This window comes from Somniosus microcephalus, chromosome 27 (genome assembly GCF_052327205.1).
Source record: "Somniosus microcephalus isolate GS21.2 chromosome 27, FLI_Smic_1.0, whole genome shotgun sequence".
NCBI lineage: Eukaryota > Metazoa > Chordata > Chondrichthyes > Squaliformes > Somniosidae > Somniosus > Somniosus microcephalus.
Window position 1 is genome coordinate 29,425,868 of NC_141013.1, and position 17,322 is coordinate 29,443,189.

A 17,322-nucleotide genomic window follows, 5' to 3' on the forward strand; every position below is an offset into this window, starting at 1 on the left:
AATATAGATATGTGAGTTAAGCATATGCAGAGAACCATTAGCATAAATTCCTGTTACAGAAGAATAACTCAGTGTCAGGCATATAAAATCACTCAGCTCTCTGTTATGTATGCGTTTTGGTCGTAGAGATTCATTTTGGTTCGTCCAATTTGTTTAAACCAGCCAGTTGAAGACGAAAGATTAGCCAGATTTTAAATAAAAGCAAAACATGCTAAAGTACACAGTAGGTGTGGCAGGATCTGAAAAGTAACAAAGATAGTGGACATCTTGAGCTGAGACCCTGTGTCAAAATGGATAAATGAAAGTGGGACAACCCCTTTATAATACAGATCTAAACAAAGAGGGGAGGATAGAACAGCAGCTTAAGCACAAGAAATTTAAATTTTAATTGAATTTGAAATTACATTTTTTGTTCACTTTTCCTTTCTATCTCTGTTTTGTCTCGCTCTTTCCTTCCCTGTCTTTAATTCACTTTCCTGATTTGACATGGAATTCACCCACTCTAATTTATACTTCCTTCTCAGTCCTTGCGCTGGTAATTTCACAATCTTTCAATCTGATTGGTTACAGAGATACCCTGTTGCTTTTCCTATTCACTCAGGTCCCGGATACCCTGTTTCCCTCGCTGCACCATTATCAGTTCACACTTTCAGCAACTTGCCACGCAAAAAAAACATAGAAACATAAACTTGCAGGGGCAAGCCTAACTAACGGCAGACGCCCTGCCTCAGCAAATTATGGCCCCCATGATTTTTCTTAGTCCGTAATTCATGTAACAATTTCTAACCATCATCTTCAAATTTTCCAAAAGTTTCAATTATTTATGTTTATCTTGCGGGTGCCTTGAATGTCAGTACGAGTTCTGCTGTAAATTCCTTCAAATTCCGAAGAAACTGTCCGAACCTTTCACTCCTGATACCGAGCAGCAAAGGAAACCTTCAATTTTATTATGCACCGTTCTCTATTATCACCTGTGAGTGCTCAGATTTGAACCCATAGTCATTGGATAGAGAGAGGACTTGTACAGTACAAGGCTGAAACCACTTGAATGCAGTTTACTTGGTACCTACACCAGCCATTAGGGACAGGCAGTCTCCTAGTCACCTGTTCATTCAGTTGATTTCCACTGAGGTCTTGCAAATTTGAGAATAACATCTGATGTAATAGAGTTACATTTTCAGCTGCATCATCAAAATAAGAGATCAAAGAGGCAGCTGCACAGTGGGTTCTGTGTAAAGATGCAAAATGATATGCTTTTCCATAAAATGACTATTAATGAATTGAAAGCTGAAATATAACATGCCCTTATCTTAGTTCATTCAGGGAATACAGAGAATCAAGAAACAGTCTGTACAGCGCTCCCCCCGCCCATACATTTCCTTAATGCTAATTCAAAATGTATAGCCCGAGACGTTAGTGGCAGATCATTCCTGCAAGGGGATAAATAAAGAAAACAGTCAGCTTCGCTCATCAGAAAGTTAAAGGAACTGAATAATGGAAGCAATGTGAGTTGTAATGGGCACCAGACCTAAACAAGACCCTATTCAAAATGTTCACACAGGCTTCAGTGCTGGTGACCTTCTTGTGGCACAAGTGGAGTTTTTCTGCTTCCATTTGCTCACATTAAATATGCATGCCATACTTAACATTTATGATCTGACAATTTGTATGCTGCATCACTGAATATTAGAAGAGTTAATATATATTGAATTAAATGTTTTTTGCTTAATAAATTGATTTTGAAGTTAAGGGACTTGTACTGCAAAATCCCTGCTCTGTTATGTTTGTTTTAAACATTGACTGCAATAGCAACATTTACTTTATTGATTCGCTCTGTAATTAATTGTGAATTACAAGGAAATGGATGCTAAACTCAGCAATCCTTGCATTGCTACTAGGCTCGGGTGTAAACTAGATATCATACCCACCGTTGCTCTTAGGATATTTATCTGTGATCCACAAGGTGCCAGCAAGTAATAGGTTAAATTAGATTGGTAACGTATGTTTCATGACCCAACATGCTTCATCAAACTCATTCATTAGAGTTGAGCAAGCAAATGAGTACTTGTGAACTGTGTTTATGCGCTACTGGGATTGTGCGCATAAACCTAATGTGGCTCAAGTATTTAAATTTTGATTTTTGTAATGAGTTTTGACATGTTTCATTTCCTAGGAGGAAGCACATAAGACCCCCGAAACTAAATGTTGCTAAGAAGTCATCAAGACAGAATATTAAAATGCCATCAAATAAATATTTCACTAATGCAATCAGGCTTTCACTTCAGGTATTCCAGCAAAAGGGAAGGTCAGGGGTTGACGGTTCTTAGTGAAACACTATTTGTTCCCCTTCAGTGACTATCACTGTCAATAAATTATTTACCGTCTTCTTTTGGCTGCACATGGACCTTCTAAAGTTCAGCAGATTCATTCAGGATGGAAAATGTATGCAACAGCAATGAATTCACCGTACTTCAGGAATTTATATTTGCTGTCAAGATGGTCTGAAAATCCAGACAAAAATACATTTTTAATTGAATCCAGACTTGTTTTGCATTAAAGCTGTGATGTATTTTTTTTTAAATTGTGTAACCTTCCTCGCATTTCACGTCTGAGGTCTATTCAATATTAGGATCAATTACGCAATAGCAATTGTCATGGAAGATGCAACAATTAATAATTAAGAGCTCGTGTTAGTAAATGTTGTTTTATTCATTAAAAATCGTGTTTCCTCCCCCAATGAGTAAGTGAGTAAATTAACCGAACGGTGTGGTCCTGAAAAACAAAGAGCAGTACGATCCTGATCTGTGCTGAGTTAGTTGATCTCAACTGGGATTGCAGTCAAGGTGCTCAAATTGGTTTCAATTGGCTAAACAATTGAAAAATCATGAACGGCTTCCTGTTCTTGACTGCTATTCGTTGCTTTCTGCTGGAAGTGCACATGTGAACATAGACTCAGCTGTAATATTCAAATAGCCTACTGACTCATGGAAAAATAGCCTAGACTCATGGTCAAATAGCCTACCGACTCATGGAAAAATAGCCTACTGACTCATGGTCAAATAGCCGACCGACTCATGGAACAATAGCCTACTGACTCATCGCCAAATAGCCTACCGACTCATGGCAAAATAACCTACTGACTCATCGAACAATAGCCTACCGACTCATGGAACAATAGCCTACTGACTCATCGCCAAATAGCCTACCGACTCATGGCAAAATAACCTACCGACTCATGGAACAATAGAATACCGACTCATGGAACAATAGCCTACCGACTCATGGCAAAATAACCTACTGACTCATCGAACAATAGCCTACCGACTCATGGAACAATAGCCTACTGACTCATCGCCAAATAGCCTACCGACTCATGGCAAAATAACCTACCGACTCATGGAACAATAGAATACCGACTCATGGAAAATTAGCCTACCGACTCATGGCAAAATAACCTACTGACTCATGGTCAAATAGCCTACCGACTCATCGAACAATAGCCTACCGACTCATGGAACAATAGCCTACCGACTCATGGCCAAATAGCCTACCGACTCATGGAACAATAGCCTACCGACTCATGGCCAAATAGCCTACCGACTCATGGAACAATAGCCTACCGACTCATGGCCAAATAGCCTACTGACTCATGGCCAAATAGCCTACAGACTCATGGTTATAGTTTCTAGGGTCTCTGTTGTGTAGCGGGGCATGCTAGTAAACAAGGGCCCTTGACTTTATAATTTAATTGTAGTGTAATTAGTGGTATTGATTTGATTTAATTTAATTTGAATTAATTAAAGGGTAAGTCATGGCAGCACAGCTCGGCCCCGTGGCATGCTCCTCCTGCACTATGTTGGAAATCAGGGACACTTCCTGTGTCCCTGATGACCACGTGTGCGGGACGTGTATCCAGCTGCAGCTACTGGCAGACTGCATTGTGGCGCTGGAGCTGCGAATGGATACATACTGGAGCACTCGCGATGCTGAGGACATCGTGGATAGCACATTTAGGGAGTTGGTCACACCGCAGGTAAAGGCTGCACAGGCAGGAAGGGAATGGGTGACCGCCAGGCAGAGTAGTAGGTGCAGGCAGGTAGTGCAGGGGTCCCCTGTGGCCATCCCCCTCTCACACTTTAGATATTGTTGGAAGAGATGGCTTATCGGGGGAAGGCAGCAGTAGCCAACTTCCTGGCAGCATGGGTGGTTCTGCTGCACAGGACAGGAGGAGAAAGAGCGGGAGAGCTATAGTGATAGGGGATTCTATTGTAAGGGGAATAGATAGACGTTTCTGCGGCTGCAAACGAGACTCCAGGATGGTATGTTGCCTCCCTGGTGCAAGGGTCAAGGATGTCTCGGCGTGGCAGCAGGGAATTCTGGAGGGGGAGGGTGAACAGCCAGCTGTTGTGGTGCATATAGGTATCAACGATATAGGTAAAAAATGGGATGAGGTCCTAAAGACTGAATATAGGGAGTTAGGAGGTAAATTAAAAAATAGGACCTCAAAGGTAGTAATCTCAGGATTGCTACCAGAGCCACGTGCTAGTCAGAGTAGAAATAGAAGGATATTTCAGATGAATACGTGGCTAGAGGAATGGTGCAAGGGGGAGGGATTCAAATTCCTGGGACATTGGAACTGGTTCTGGGGGAGGTGAGACCAGTACAAACTGGATGGTTTGCACCTGGGCAGGACCGGGACCAATGTCCTAGGGAGAGTGTTTGCTAGTGCTGTTGGGGAGGGTTTAAACTAAAATGGCAGGGGGTTGGGAACCTGTGCAGGGAGACAGAGGAAAGGGAAGCAAGGATAGAAGCAAAACATAGAAACATAGAAGATAGGAGCAGGAATAGGCCATTCGGCCCCTCGAGCCTGCTCCGCCATTCAATGAGATCATGGCTGATCATCCAAACTCAGTACCCTGTCCCTGCCTTCTCCCCATATCCCTTGATCCCTTTAGCCTTAAGAAATATATCTAACTCCTTCTTGAATATATTTAATGAATTGGCCTCAACTGCCTTGTTTGGTAGAGAATTCCACAGGTTCACCACTCTCTGGGTGAAGAAATTCCTCCTCATCTCTGTGCTAAATGGCTTACCCCTTATCTTTAGACTGTGACCCCTGGTTTTGGACTCCCCCGCCATCGGGAACATCCTTCCTGCATCTAGTCTGTCTAGTCCTGTTAGAATTTTATAAGTTTCAATGAGATCCTCTCTCATTCTTCTAAACTCCAGCGAGTATAAGCCCAGTGGACCCAATCTCTCCTCATACGTCATTCCTGCCATCCCAGGTATCAGTCTGGTGAATCTTTGCTGCACTCCCTCCATGGCAAGAACATCCTTCCTCAGATAAGGCGACCAAAACTGCACACAATACTCAAGGTGTGGTCTCACCAAGGCCCTGTACAACTGCAGCAAGACATCCTTGTTCCTGTACTCAAACCCTCTCGCTATGAAGGCCACTAGTCACTGCCTGCCACTCGGAAAAAGAGCCGTTTATTCCAACTCTTTACTTCCTGTCTGTCAACCAGTTCTCTATCCAAGTCAGTACCTTGCCCCCAATTCCATGTGCCTTAACACCCACTGGTTCTCCCTTATCTATTCTACCAGTTACATCCTCAAAAAATTCCAGTAGAATAGTCAAGCACGATTTACCTTTTGTAAATCCATGTTGACTTTGTCCGATCCTGTCACTATTTTCCAAGTGCTCTGCTATTACATCTTTTATAATGGACTCTAGCATTTTCCCCACTACTGATGTCAGGCTTACCGGTCTATAATTCCCCGTTTTCTCTCTACCACCTTTTTTGAATAGTGGGGTAACATTAGCTACCCTCCAATCCATGGGAACTGTTCCAGAGTCTATCGAATTTTGGAAGATGACCAGCAATGCATCTACTATTTCTAGGGCCACTTCCTTAAGCAACCTAGGATGTAGATTATCAGGCCCTGGGGATTTATCGGCCTTCAATCCCGTCAATTTCCCTAACACCATTTCCCTACAAATACTGATTTCATTCAGTTCCTCCCTCTCATTAGACCCTTTGTTCCCCGACATCTCTGGGAGGTTATTTGTGTCCTCCCTATTTTCCCTTGTTAGCCACGGTTGAGTCACAGTAATGCGGAGGTTGGGGATGGCATTAAACGGGAAATTAGAGACACGTGCATTAAGGGCACAGCAGTTATCATGGGTGACTTTAATCTACATATAGATTGGGCTAACCAAATTAGTAACAATACTGTGGAAGAGGAAGAATATGTCGAGGAACCAACTAGAGACCAGGCCATCTTAGACTGGGTATTATGTTATGAGAAAGGATTGATTAGCAATCTTTTTGTGCGAGGCCCCTTGGGTCGGAATGATCATAATATGATAGAATTCTTCATTAAGATGGAGAGTGAAGTAGTTGACTCAGAGACTAGGGTCCTGAATTTAAATAAAGGAAACTACGATGGTATGAGGCGCGAGTTGACTAGGATGGATTGGGGAATGTTACTCAAAGGGTTGACAGTGGATAGGCAATGGCAAACATTTAAAGATGGCATGGATGAACTACAGAATTTGTTCATCAATGTCTGGCATAAAAATAAAACAAAAAAGGTGGCGCAACCGTGGCTAACAAGGGAAATTAGGGATTGCATAAGATCCAAGGAGAGGACATATAAATTGGCCAGAAAAAGCAGCAAACCTGAGGATTGGGAACTGTTTAGGATTCAGCAAAGGAGGAGAAAAGGATTAATTAAGAAGGGGAAAATAGAGTATGAGAGTAAGCTTTCAGGGAACATAAAAACTGACTGTAAAAGCTTCTATAGATATGTGAAGAGAAAAAGATTGGTAAAGTCAAGCGTAGGTCCCTTGCCATCAGAATCAGGGGAATTTATAATGGGGAACAAAGAAATGGCTGCCCAATTAAATACATACTTTGGTTCTGTCTTCACAAAGGAGGACACAAATAATCTCCCAGAGATGTCGGGAAACATAGGGTCTAATGAGAGGGAGGAACTGAATGAAATCAGTATTTGTAGGGAAATTGACGGGATTGATGGCCGATAAATCTCCAGGACCTGATAATCGACATTCTAGGGTACTTAAGGAAGTGGCCCTAGAAATAGTAGATGCATTGCTGGTCATCTTCCAAAATTCTATAGACTCAGGCACAGTTCCCATGGATTGGAGGGTAGCTAATGTAACCCCACTATTTAAAAAAGGTGGTAGAGAGAAAACAAGGTATTATAGACCGGTAAGGCTGACATCGGTAATGGGAAAAATGCTAGAGTCCATTATAAAAGATGTATTAGCAGGGCACTTGGAACGAGTGACATGATCGGACAAAGTCAACATGGAATTACAAAAGGTAAATTGTGCTTGACTAATCTACTGGAATTTTTTGAGGATGTAACTGGTAGAATAGATAAGGGAGAACCAGTGGATGTGGTGTATTTGGACTTTCAGAAGGCTTTCAATAAGGTCCTGCATAAGAGATTAGTGTGTAAAGTTAAAGCACATGGGATTGGGGGAAAGGTACTGACTTGGATAGAGAACTGGTTGGCAGACAGGAAGTAAAGAGTTGGAGTAAATGGCTCTTTTTCCGAGTGGCAGGCAGTGACTAGTGGGGTACCGCAGGGATCGGTGCTAGGACCCCAGCTATTCACAATATATATTAATGATCTAGACGAGGGAACTAGATGTAATATCTCCAAGTTTGCAGACGACACAAAGCTGGGTGGGCGCGTGTGCTGTGAGGAGGATGCTAAGAAACTCCAGTATGATTTGGACAGGTTGGGTGATTGGGCAGATGCAGTATAATGTGGATAAATGCGAGGCTATCCACTTTGGTGGCAAAAACAGAAAGGCAGATTATTATCTGAACGGCAATAGATTGGGAGAAGGGGAAGTGCAATGAGACCTGGGTGTCTTTGTGCACCAGTCGCTGAAGGTAAGCATGCAGGTGCAACAGTCAGTTAAGAAGGCAAATGGTATGTTGGCCTTCATAGCGAGAGGATTCAAGTACAGGAGCAAGGCTGTCTTGCTGCAGTTGTACAGGGCCTTGGTGAGACCACACCTTGAGTATTGTGTGCAGTTTTGGTCGCCTTATCTGAGGAAGGATGTTCTTGCCATGGAGGGAGTGCAGTGAATATTCACCAGACTGATACCTGGAATGATAGGAATGACGTATGAGGAGAGATTGGGTCGATTGAGCTTATATTCGCAGGAGTTTAGAAGAATGAGAGGGGGTCTCATTGAAACTTATAAAATTCTAACATGACTAGACAGACTAGGTGCAGGAAGGATGTTCCCAATGGCGGGGGAGTCCAGAACCAGGGGTCGCAGTCTATAGATAAGGGGTAAGCCTTTTAGGACAGAGATGAGGAGGAATTTCTTCACCCAGAGAGTGGTGAACCTGTGGAATTGTCTACCACAGAAGGCAGTTGAGGCCAATTCATTAAATATATTCAAGAAGGAGTTAGATATATTTCTTAAGGCTAAAGGGATCAAGGGATATGGGGAGAAAACAGGGACAGGGTACTGAATTTGGATGATCAGCCATGATCTCATTAAATGGCAGAGCAGGCTCGAGGGGCCGAATGGCCTACTCCTGCTGCTATCTTCTATGTTTCTATGTTTCTTTGGAACAGTAGCCTCCCGACTCATGGCCAAATAGCCTACCAACTCATGGCCAAATAACCTACTGACTCATGGCCAAATAACCTACTGACTCATGGCCAAATAACTTACCAACTCATGGCCAAATAGCCTACTGACTCATGGCCAAATAACCTACCAACTCATGGCCAAATAGCCGACCGACTCATGGAACAATAGCCTACCAACTCATGGCCAAATAACCTACCAACTCATGGCCAAATATCCTACTGACTCATGGCCAAATAACCTACCAACTAATGGCCAAATAGCCTACTGACTCATGGCCAAATAACCTACCAACTCATGGCCAAATAGCCTACCGACACATGGAACAATAGCCTACCGACTCATGGAACATTAGCCTTTCGACGCACAGTCAAATTAATAAAGATAATCCTGAAATCTTGTAGATGGAGTAACTGCCCTAACTATGGACACTCATCCTCTCCGTAGTGGATTAATGTATTTGTACATATTCTATTACAGGAAACTCTTTATTATCCGGCACCAACGGGACCGGCGTGGTGCCGGTTTATCAAAAAGTCCGGATTACAGAGAGGTATAGTTTAAAAGGTACGAGATCTCCGTACACAGCAACAAATCCAGGTTTCCCTGTTGCTTAGCAACATGTGCACGAACCCCAGTTACACAGCCACAGATCCAGGAACTGCCACTAATATGAAGTAAAGCTTACCTGAACCTACTGAATTTTGCCGGTTAACAGAGATTTCCGGTTAATTTAGGTGCCAGTTAAAAGAGAGTTTCCTGTAATTAGAATATATATATAATAATGAATTTTTTTCTCATTTAGATAATGTAATTCCCTGAGTTGGACATGAGTTGGTAGGCCACTTGCCCATGAGTCAGTAAGCTATTTGACCATGTGTCAGTAGGCCATTTGACATGAGTAAGTAGGCTATTTGACCATGAGTCTGTGAGCTAATCGACCAAGAGTCAGTAGGCCATTTGACCATAAGTGTGGAAAACAACATATTAAATTTACAGTATAGAGAGCAGTTTGGTAATGGCATTCTCCCACCATCTTTCGGATGAGACGTTAAACCGAAGCCCCGTCTGCTCTCTCAGGTGGACGTAAAAGATCCCATGGCACTATTTCGAAGAAGCGCAGGGGAGTTATCCCCGGTGTCCTGGCCAATATTTATCCCTCAATCAACATCAATAAAAAACAGATTATCTGGCCATTATCACGTTGCTGTTTATGGGAGCTTGCTTTGCGCAAATTGGCTGCTGCGTTTCCTACAACAGTGACTACACTTTATTGGCTGTAAAGCGCTTTGGGATATCTGGTGGTTGTGAAAGGCACTATATAAATACAAGTCTTTTCTTTTCTTTCTTTGACTGGTTCAGTAGGGGCTGCCCTCCTGAAGCTGGGATTAAGGCACGCTATCAGTGAAAGTTTGGGTGAGCTTTGAATTTCACCTGATCCATGCCTCTAACCCGGGAATGCACATGGTACTGGGTGTAAAGTGGAGAAATATTCCATTCCTCAGGAGTACCATCATTCACCTTGATGGGCACAGATCAGAGGGTGATCACAAACTAAATATATTTGTTCATCGACACCTATATTAAACACTGATTTTAAAAAACTGGATTTCACTGCCGATATTACCAACCGTGACAAAACCCTGCAATCAGTATTTTCTATATGATTTTCTATATAATGCTGCGAAGGCAAGTCATGTGACACCGGCAAAAAAATAGTTGCAGAATAAGTGGATTGAAGAAGCACACAACCACTCACAGCGCAGTGATACCTGTGGATAATCCCATGGTAATGCAATGTCCAGCAAAATGAGTGAATTATAGGAATTCATTCTTTTCTATGAATAAGACAGCCATGGAATGTTACTTTAATTGATGGAACGATCTCATTATTTTGTACATAGTTTATTTGATTCACTTGAAAATTAAGGAAAACATTAAAAATAAAACCTTGTTTGTTCCTGTTTTTGCATAGTCAAACTGCAATATGAAAGCAGTATGGAACACAGATTCAAAAGAGCAGAACAGGCCTGCATGCAGACTCTGTAAAATAAAAAATTAACGCCTAATGAATTACATTATAATACCTAATGGCCTAAAAATTTGGTTGATTTGCACCTCCCAACTAGCGAAATTCAGCGGGAGGTTAGCGGCGGCGGTAACCGTTAGCACCCGTTAGCGTTAGATGATGTCATTGCCGTGCGCAGCATCCCGCTCACATCCCAGTTTCGATCTTCGGTAGCGCCCCCTGACTTATCGCCGGACGCTATGTCCTTCGGGGTCAGGGGGGCCTACCTGCGGCCGGGGCGGCGCTATTTAAAGGTGAGGTGCCGGGCGGCCATTTTTTTTGCTGGCCGCCTGCCAGCACCTGCCCCCTTTGCCGTCCCCGGCCTCCTCTGCAGCCCCCCGCACAGTGCCGGCTGCGCTCTGTGAGCCTGGCACTTCTCTTAAGTGCCGGGCTCTTTTGCCGGCACTCCGATCCCTGGTGGCTCAGCTGGGCCCCGGGTCGCGCTGTGCTCGGCCCCTCCCCTTTAATAAGGGGAGGAAAGCCTGCAGTACCGCGGTGCCCTCTTGGGGCGCTATCGGTGAATTTTGGGCGTGGAGGCGCTAATGTTTAGGGGGCACGACCCAAATTTCCCCCCAATGTATTTACCTCAAACAAAACAGTCATAGGGTTATCTGTGCAAATTAATAAATTAGTTTTTACTTCAATTACTTTATTGTATGCAGTGTGGAATATTCCTCGACCTGTCTTTAGGTCATCGTGTGTACAATAAAGTAATCTTGAAATACATTTATTAATAGTCACAGATATCCCATGATTATATAGTTTGAAGTAAATATATTAACAAATACAGTACCATACTTTGGCAATTTTCTTATGATTTTCATTGTGCTGTGTTTCATAAACAAAACTTAGCTGGATTTCAACAATATTTCAAAGTCATACTTTAAAAAAAAACATTAATTTTTAAACGGTGAATAAAGCACCTGCCTAACTTTGCATACCAATCTGCAATAGACCTAAACAAAGTGTCCTGTCGCTTACATATGATGCTATTTTGTGTAAGGGCTAAAGTTCCAAGCCTCCATCATGATGGGGTTTTTGCAAAAAGTGAATGTATTTTTTTTTCTAGTGGGTTCGAGGTTTGTTCCATTTTCTCCAGTGGTCTAATAGTGGGTATGTGTTTGAGTCTCTGTGCGGGGATAAGAGAGAGCATGTATCCAGTCTCTAGTGATAGAAAAGGCCGATTCCTCGATCGGGCCTTCCCAGCAAGGAGTCACCCATGCAGGGAACGATGGTCAGGCCCTGATATTCTTCCTATTTAAATTAATGGAAGGAAAGCGGAGGTCTGCATACCAGCGCTCCCTGTGAACACCACTGCTCACTAGGATTGCTTAATTGGGGATTCAACCTAATAGTGTGAATATGGAGTAGTGGGATCTACATGTCTGGTCAATGGCAGTGTAGTGGGGGATGGGACGAAAGAAAGAAAGACTTGCATTTATATGGTGCCTTCCACGACCTCAGGACGTCCCAAAGTGCTTTACAGTCAATTAAATACTTTTTGAAGTGTAGTCACTGTTGTAATGTAGGAAATGCGGCAGCCAAATTTGCGCACAGCAAGCTCCCACAAACAGCAATGCGATAATGATCAGATAATCTTTTTTTTTGTGATGTTGATTGAGGAATAAATATTGGCCAGGACACTGGGGAGAACTCCCCTGCTCTTCTTCGATATAGTGCCATGGGATCGTTCATGTCCACCTGAGAGAAAAGATGGAGCCTTGGTTTAACATCTCGTCTGAAAGACGGCACCTCCGACAGTGCTGCACTCCCTCAGTACTGCACAGCAGTGTCAGCCTAAATTTTTGTGCTCAAGTCTCTGGAGTGGGACTTGAACTCACCACCTATCTAGACTCAGAGGTGAGAGTTTCACCAACAGAGCCACAGCTGACATCTAAGTGGGGAAGTATTGGGGTCGATTTTCAGTGTGCCGTGGAGTCGGGATTGGAGGCGTGCGGGGGGTTAAATTCTCGAATTCGGGGGTCCCGACACCATCCCACCCAAAACCCGCCTCCATGTAAGTTTCAGGGGAGGCGGGTACCCGCCCCGCACTGGAACCCGCCGACCCGAGGCAGGAAGGGATTAGTGCCAATTAACTGCCTGTTAACAGGTAGTTAACAGGCAGTTGTTAGCCTAATCCCTATTTTGAAGGTTGTCGTGTGGGATTCCCGATGGCTCCAAACCACGCCAAGTTAGAGGAGTCAGGCCGTCGGGATGAAGGGCTTGGGGGGGGTCGAGATGTCAGTGTTCAGGTGAGTGACGGGTGCATGAATGCAAAGGTAAGTGTGTTTGGTGTGTCTAAAGTGTGTAAAGATGTTTAAATTACCTGTACTTACCTTTACAGCCTTCCTTCCTCTAGGTTTCGGGAGTCCATCATTCAGCCGGCACAGAAAGCAGAATGGCTGCGATCTGTCAAAAGTGACAGCCTGCCGCTTTCAGTGCCGGTGAGATTTCTAACTGAGTCTGCGTAGAAGGACTCATGTTAGAAGTAGTGTTTGACAGCTTCAAACAGCTGTGAAACGCTGATATTTCATCTGTCAACACGTCTTGACAGATAAAATTTCAGTCTGTGGCAGCACCTGTTGCCGGGTGGCCCTTAATTGGCCTGCTGAGCCCGCTGGGTGGGCTCAACAAGGTCAATCAAGTTAAAATCGCGTGGATTGGCCGCATCTCGATGGAGGCGGGACTACAACCCGAAAGTTGTAGTCCCGCCTCCTTCCCGACTTCTGAATGAAAATCCAGCCCATTGTGCCTGATCCCTAGTGATGTACTATGTGTGTTATTGTATGTGTGCATGCACACGTGTGTATCGCTGGTTGTTTACAATCTAACGGTAGACATGTCTGAGACACTGCCAGTCGAGTGAAGAAGCAGGGGGTATGTGTTCAATTTTTAATGATGTAATGGCGAGGAGGTACGTGCCTGACACCTAGTCGTATGAACCAACTTCCAGCAGTAGAGTGATGTTTGTACATCCAAGACTCTGCCAGTTTAGTGCCAATAGGAATCCATTTCCCCCTGAGGTAGAGTCGAGATTTCTCCCTTCTTGTCAACCAGTCTTTTAAATGTGAATTCAGGATTCACATTTGGATTTGATTAGTAACAGTTGCGGCATTCCAAGTGCAAAATCCAGATTAATCTGAACGTTCTCTTCAGATTCATGGAGGATAACACTTAGGCTAACACTGACAAAAATCTTTTTTTGGCTGGCATCAATACGAAGGTTCTACGTTGGTGGATCATGAAAGGAAATGAATATGAATGATCTTGTGTGGTGTGTTGTCTTTGTGCCAAGATATTTCCCATAAGACAGTGCATGTGTGGAAAGCAAGCCTGCCCTTCACAGCAGCCATGCTAATAGAAATGAATGGGTCATTTGGCATTGCAGAACAAGTAAGTTAGCATTTGCACTGAACAATTCTTGCCAGACTGTGCATATTGAAGGGGTAGACAGGAGCTCCTTTCAACGGTGATTAATGGTTTTTTCAAGTGTACTGCTCCCTAGTTATGAGTAGGGTGACCTGGTCAGAGGACGACTTTATGAAGCCATAAAAAATGTATGTCAGGCCTGACTCTCTAATGTCACACAAAACAGTAAAAATGGCAGGGTAATAAGGCTGTTTTCTTTGCTCTAAATAGCTTTGTGACTACAATTTCGCACTTCTGTGCTTATCTGACAATCGTATCTACAGAGAACCATTTTGCTGCTTTTTTCCTTTTAATGATTTTGGAAGGCTTGCATTTCCAACTGAATGCACTGTATTCTGTAACAGTGGCTGTACATTTTGTTTGCTTGCATAACGGTAGACTAATGGTTATGACTCCTAAAGGCAAAATCTACAGTCTCCCCCTCTTAACTCAAAGTTGCTGTATTCTGATTATATGATAATTCAGTTTTATTTTAGCATTGAATTCTCACTTTGCTGTTATTTACATTGCTCAATTCAAATGATGAAATAATTCAATTTCTTTTAGTATCAAACACGACTGAATTATCAGGAGTAGGCTGTGTTTTTGGAATGTGTCTCATCCGTAAATAAAAAGTAGCAAGCGGAATAAAATCAGCACACAAAATAAGTGGAGGTGATGTAAATATTTGTAGTGTTACTACAGTAAGATTTATTGTGTCAAAAGGAAAAGGTATGAATATTCTGTAAGGGTATAACTGACACTTACTGTGATATGACCTGATAGTAAAAGGGACATGAGAACGTGGAAAGAGAGCATTTTATTTATTCATGAGAGTAATTAGGTCGTACTCTCTAACAAGTAGTCTGTGTGCTTCCGAGAGAGACCTCCCAGACCAGAAGTGACTCGTTGTAATGTTTTATTGAAGCACAAAATCCTCCAGTGCTGAAGTTAATTTCCTTGAAACGCAGATTGTAATGCCAAAGCCTTTCACTGTTCTGTCCCATTCAAAACTGCAAGCTAGACATTGGAAACTGTCAATGTACTGTACATTGGGAAGCGGTTTCAGAGAAAATCAAAAGATACATGGAAGATATGCTGCAGGGGGCAATGGAAAATAATTTATAATTTCACAAGTGAGCAACAGTCTGTCTCACAAGTCGAAATTTAAAAAAAATGTATTTTACTGCCCACTATAGCACATTCTATTTATAAAACATATCTTACAGTTAAGTCGTTTTAGTATTAATTGGCGTTTTATTTAATTTTAATTAATTTTTAATGAGGACTATAATGAGGACACTTTAATATCTTCATTATGTATCGTTTGCTGCCTTCCTCTTCAATATTGAAGTGATTGGCCACCATTTGGAAATTCCCCCATTTGGGGCTTAGATCGCATTTCCAGCTCCAGTTTAGCCCCAGCTGTTTGTGATAGAGGTGATTTTTAGTTTTACAAATCAGTGAAAACAAGCAAAAACATCTTTTACAATGGACCACAGTGCAAAAAGAAGAGCCATTTTTAGCACTTCAACTCAATGGTAGCCATGAATGTGACAAAGCCAGAAAAACAAAACTGTATGGAGCAGAGAGCAGGTGAGTGCATTTTTAGCCAGCAGACAGACTCCCTTCGAGAATAGTGACAGTCACTGGCTGAGGGTAGTTGAGGGAACATGGGAGTAGGAAAATCAAGTGGTCTTTGTTAGAGGTGTACAGACCACCCTGCCTGAGATACCTTAGATTGGGAGAAGGGGAAGTGCAATGAGGCCTAGGTGTCCTTGTGCACCAGTCACTGAAGGTAAGCATGCAGGTGCAGCAGGTGGTTAAGAAGGCAAATGGTATGTTGGCCTTCGTAGCGAGAGGTTTCGAGTACAGGAACAAGGATGTCTTGCTGCAGTTGTATAGGGCCTTGGTGAGACCACACCTTGAGTATTGTGTGCAGTTTTGGTCACCTTATCTGAGGAAGGATGTTCTTGCCATGGAGAGAGTGCAGCAAAGATTCACCAGACTGATACCTGGGATGGCAGGAATGACGTATGAGGAGAGATTGGGTCGATTGGGCTTGTACTCGCTGGAGTTTAGAAGAATGAGAGGGGATCTCATTGAAACTTATAAAATTCTAACAGGACTAGACAGACTAGATGCAGGAAGGATGTTCCCGATGGCGGGGGAGTCCAGAATCAGGGGTCACAGTCTAAAGATAAGGGATAAGCCATTTAGGACAGAGATGAGGAATTTCTTCACCCAGAGAGTGGTGAACCTGTGGAATTCTCTACCACAGAAGGCAGTTGAGGCCAATTCATTAAATATATTCAAGAAGGAGTTAGATATATTTCTTAAGGCTAAAGGGATCAAAGGATATGGGGAGAAGGCAGGGACAGGGTACTGAATTTGGATGATCAGCCATGATCTCATTGAATGGCGGAGCAGGCTCGAGGAGCCGAATGGCCTACTCCTGCTCCTATCTTCTATGTTTCTATGTTACCTCACACCCAGGCAGCACTGATGGGAATCCATCCCATGACTTTACTTTTTATTGTTTCTTTCTCCCCTTATTTCCCGAAGATGCCGACTCGCACTGGTGCATGGTTCCACTCGCCAGCCACTCGGAAACGTCTTGGCAAGCTGTTAAACCATGTGGGGCAACACAGCTGTTCACAATCTCATCCTCACCCTACGTCCGCGCATGCACACTTTCCAGCAGGGTCACTCCATAGCAATCAGAAGCAGCACAGCTGGCTGATTTCCCCCTCCCTAGCTCAGTGATTCTGAGGCTATTGCACCACCCATACCAACATCCTGGCTGAGATCACCTAATTCAGCACAAAACAGGGATCAAACCTGGGACCTGACCTCTGTGGCTCAGTTGCAGTGCATTTCCCAACTGAGCCATCTTGGGGGGGGGGGGGTGTCTACATCATTTACATTTCCATAACTGCAAAAGCAAAAAAGTGTTATGAGTAAATACATTCATGCATAGATACATTTGATATTCAATTATCTCAGCATTTAAAATTTAAATAAGTACACCAAGAACCTTTCAATTCTGCACTGAACTGTAACCAAATGCCAGTTTCTTCAAGTCAGGTACAGTAGCAGCCCGTGACCTCGATTACCTCTTGTGATGCTCTCTTAGAAGCAAAGCCTCATCTCCACCACTTCTGCTACAATACCAGGTTTGACCTTCTCTGACTGCTGC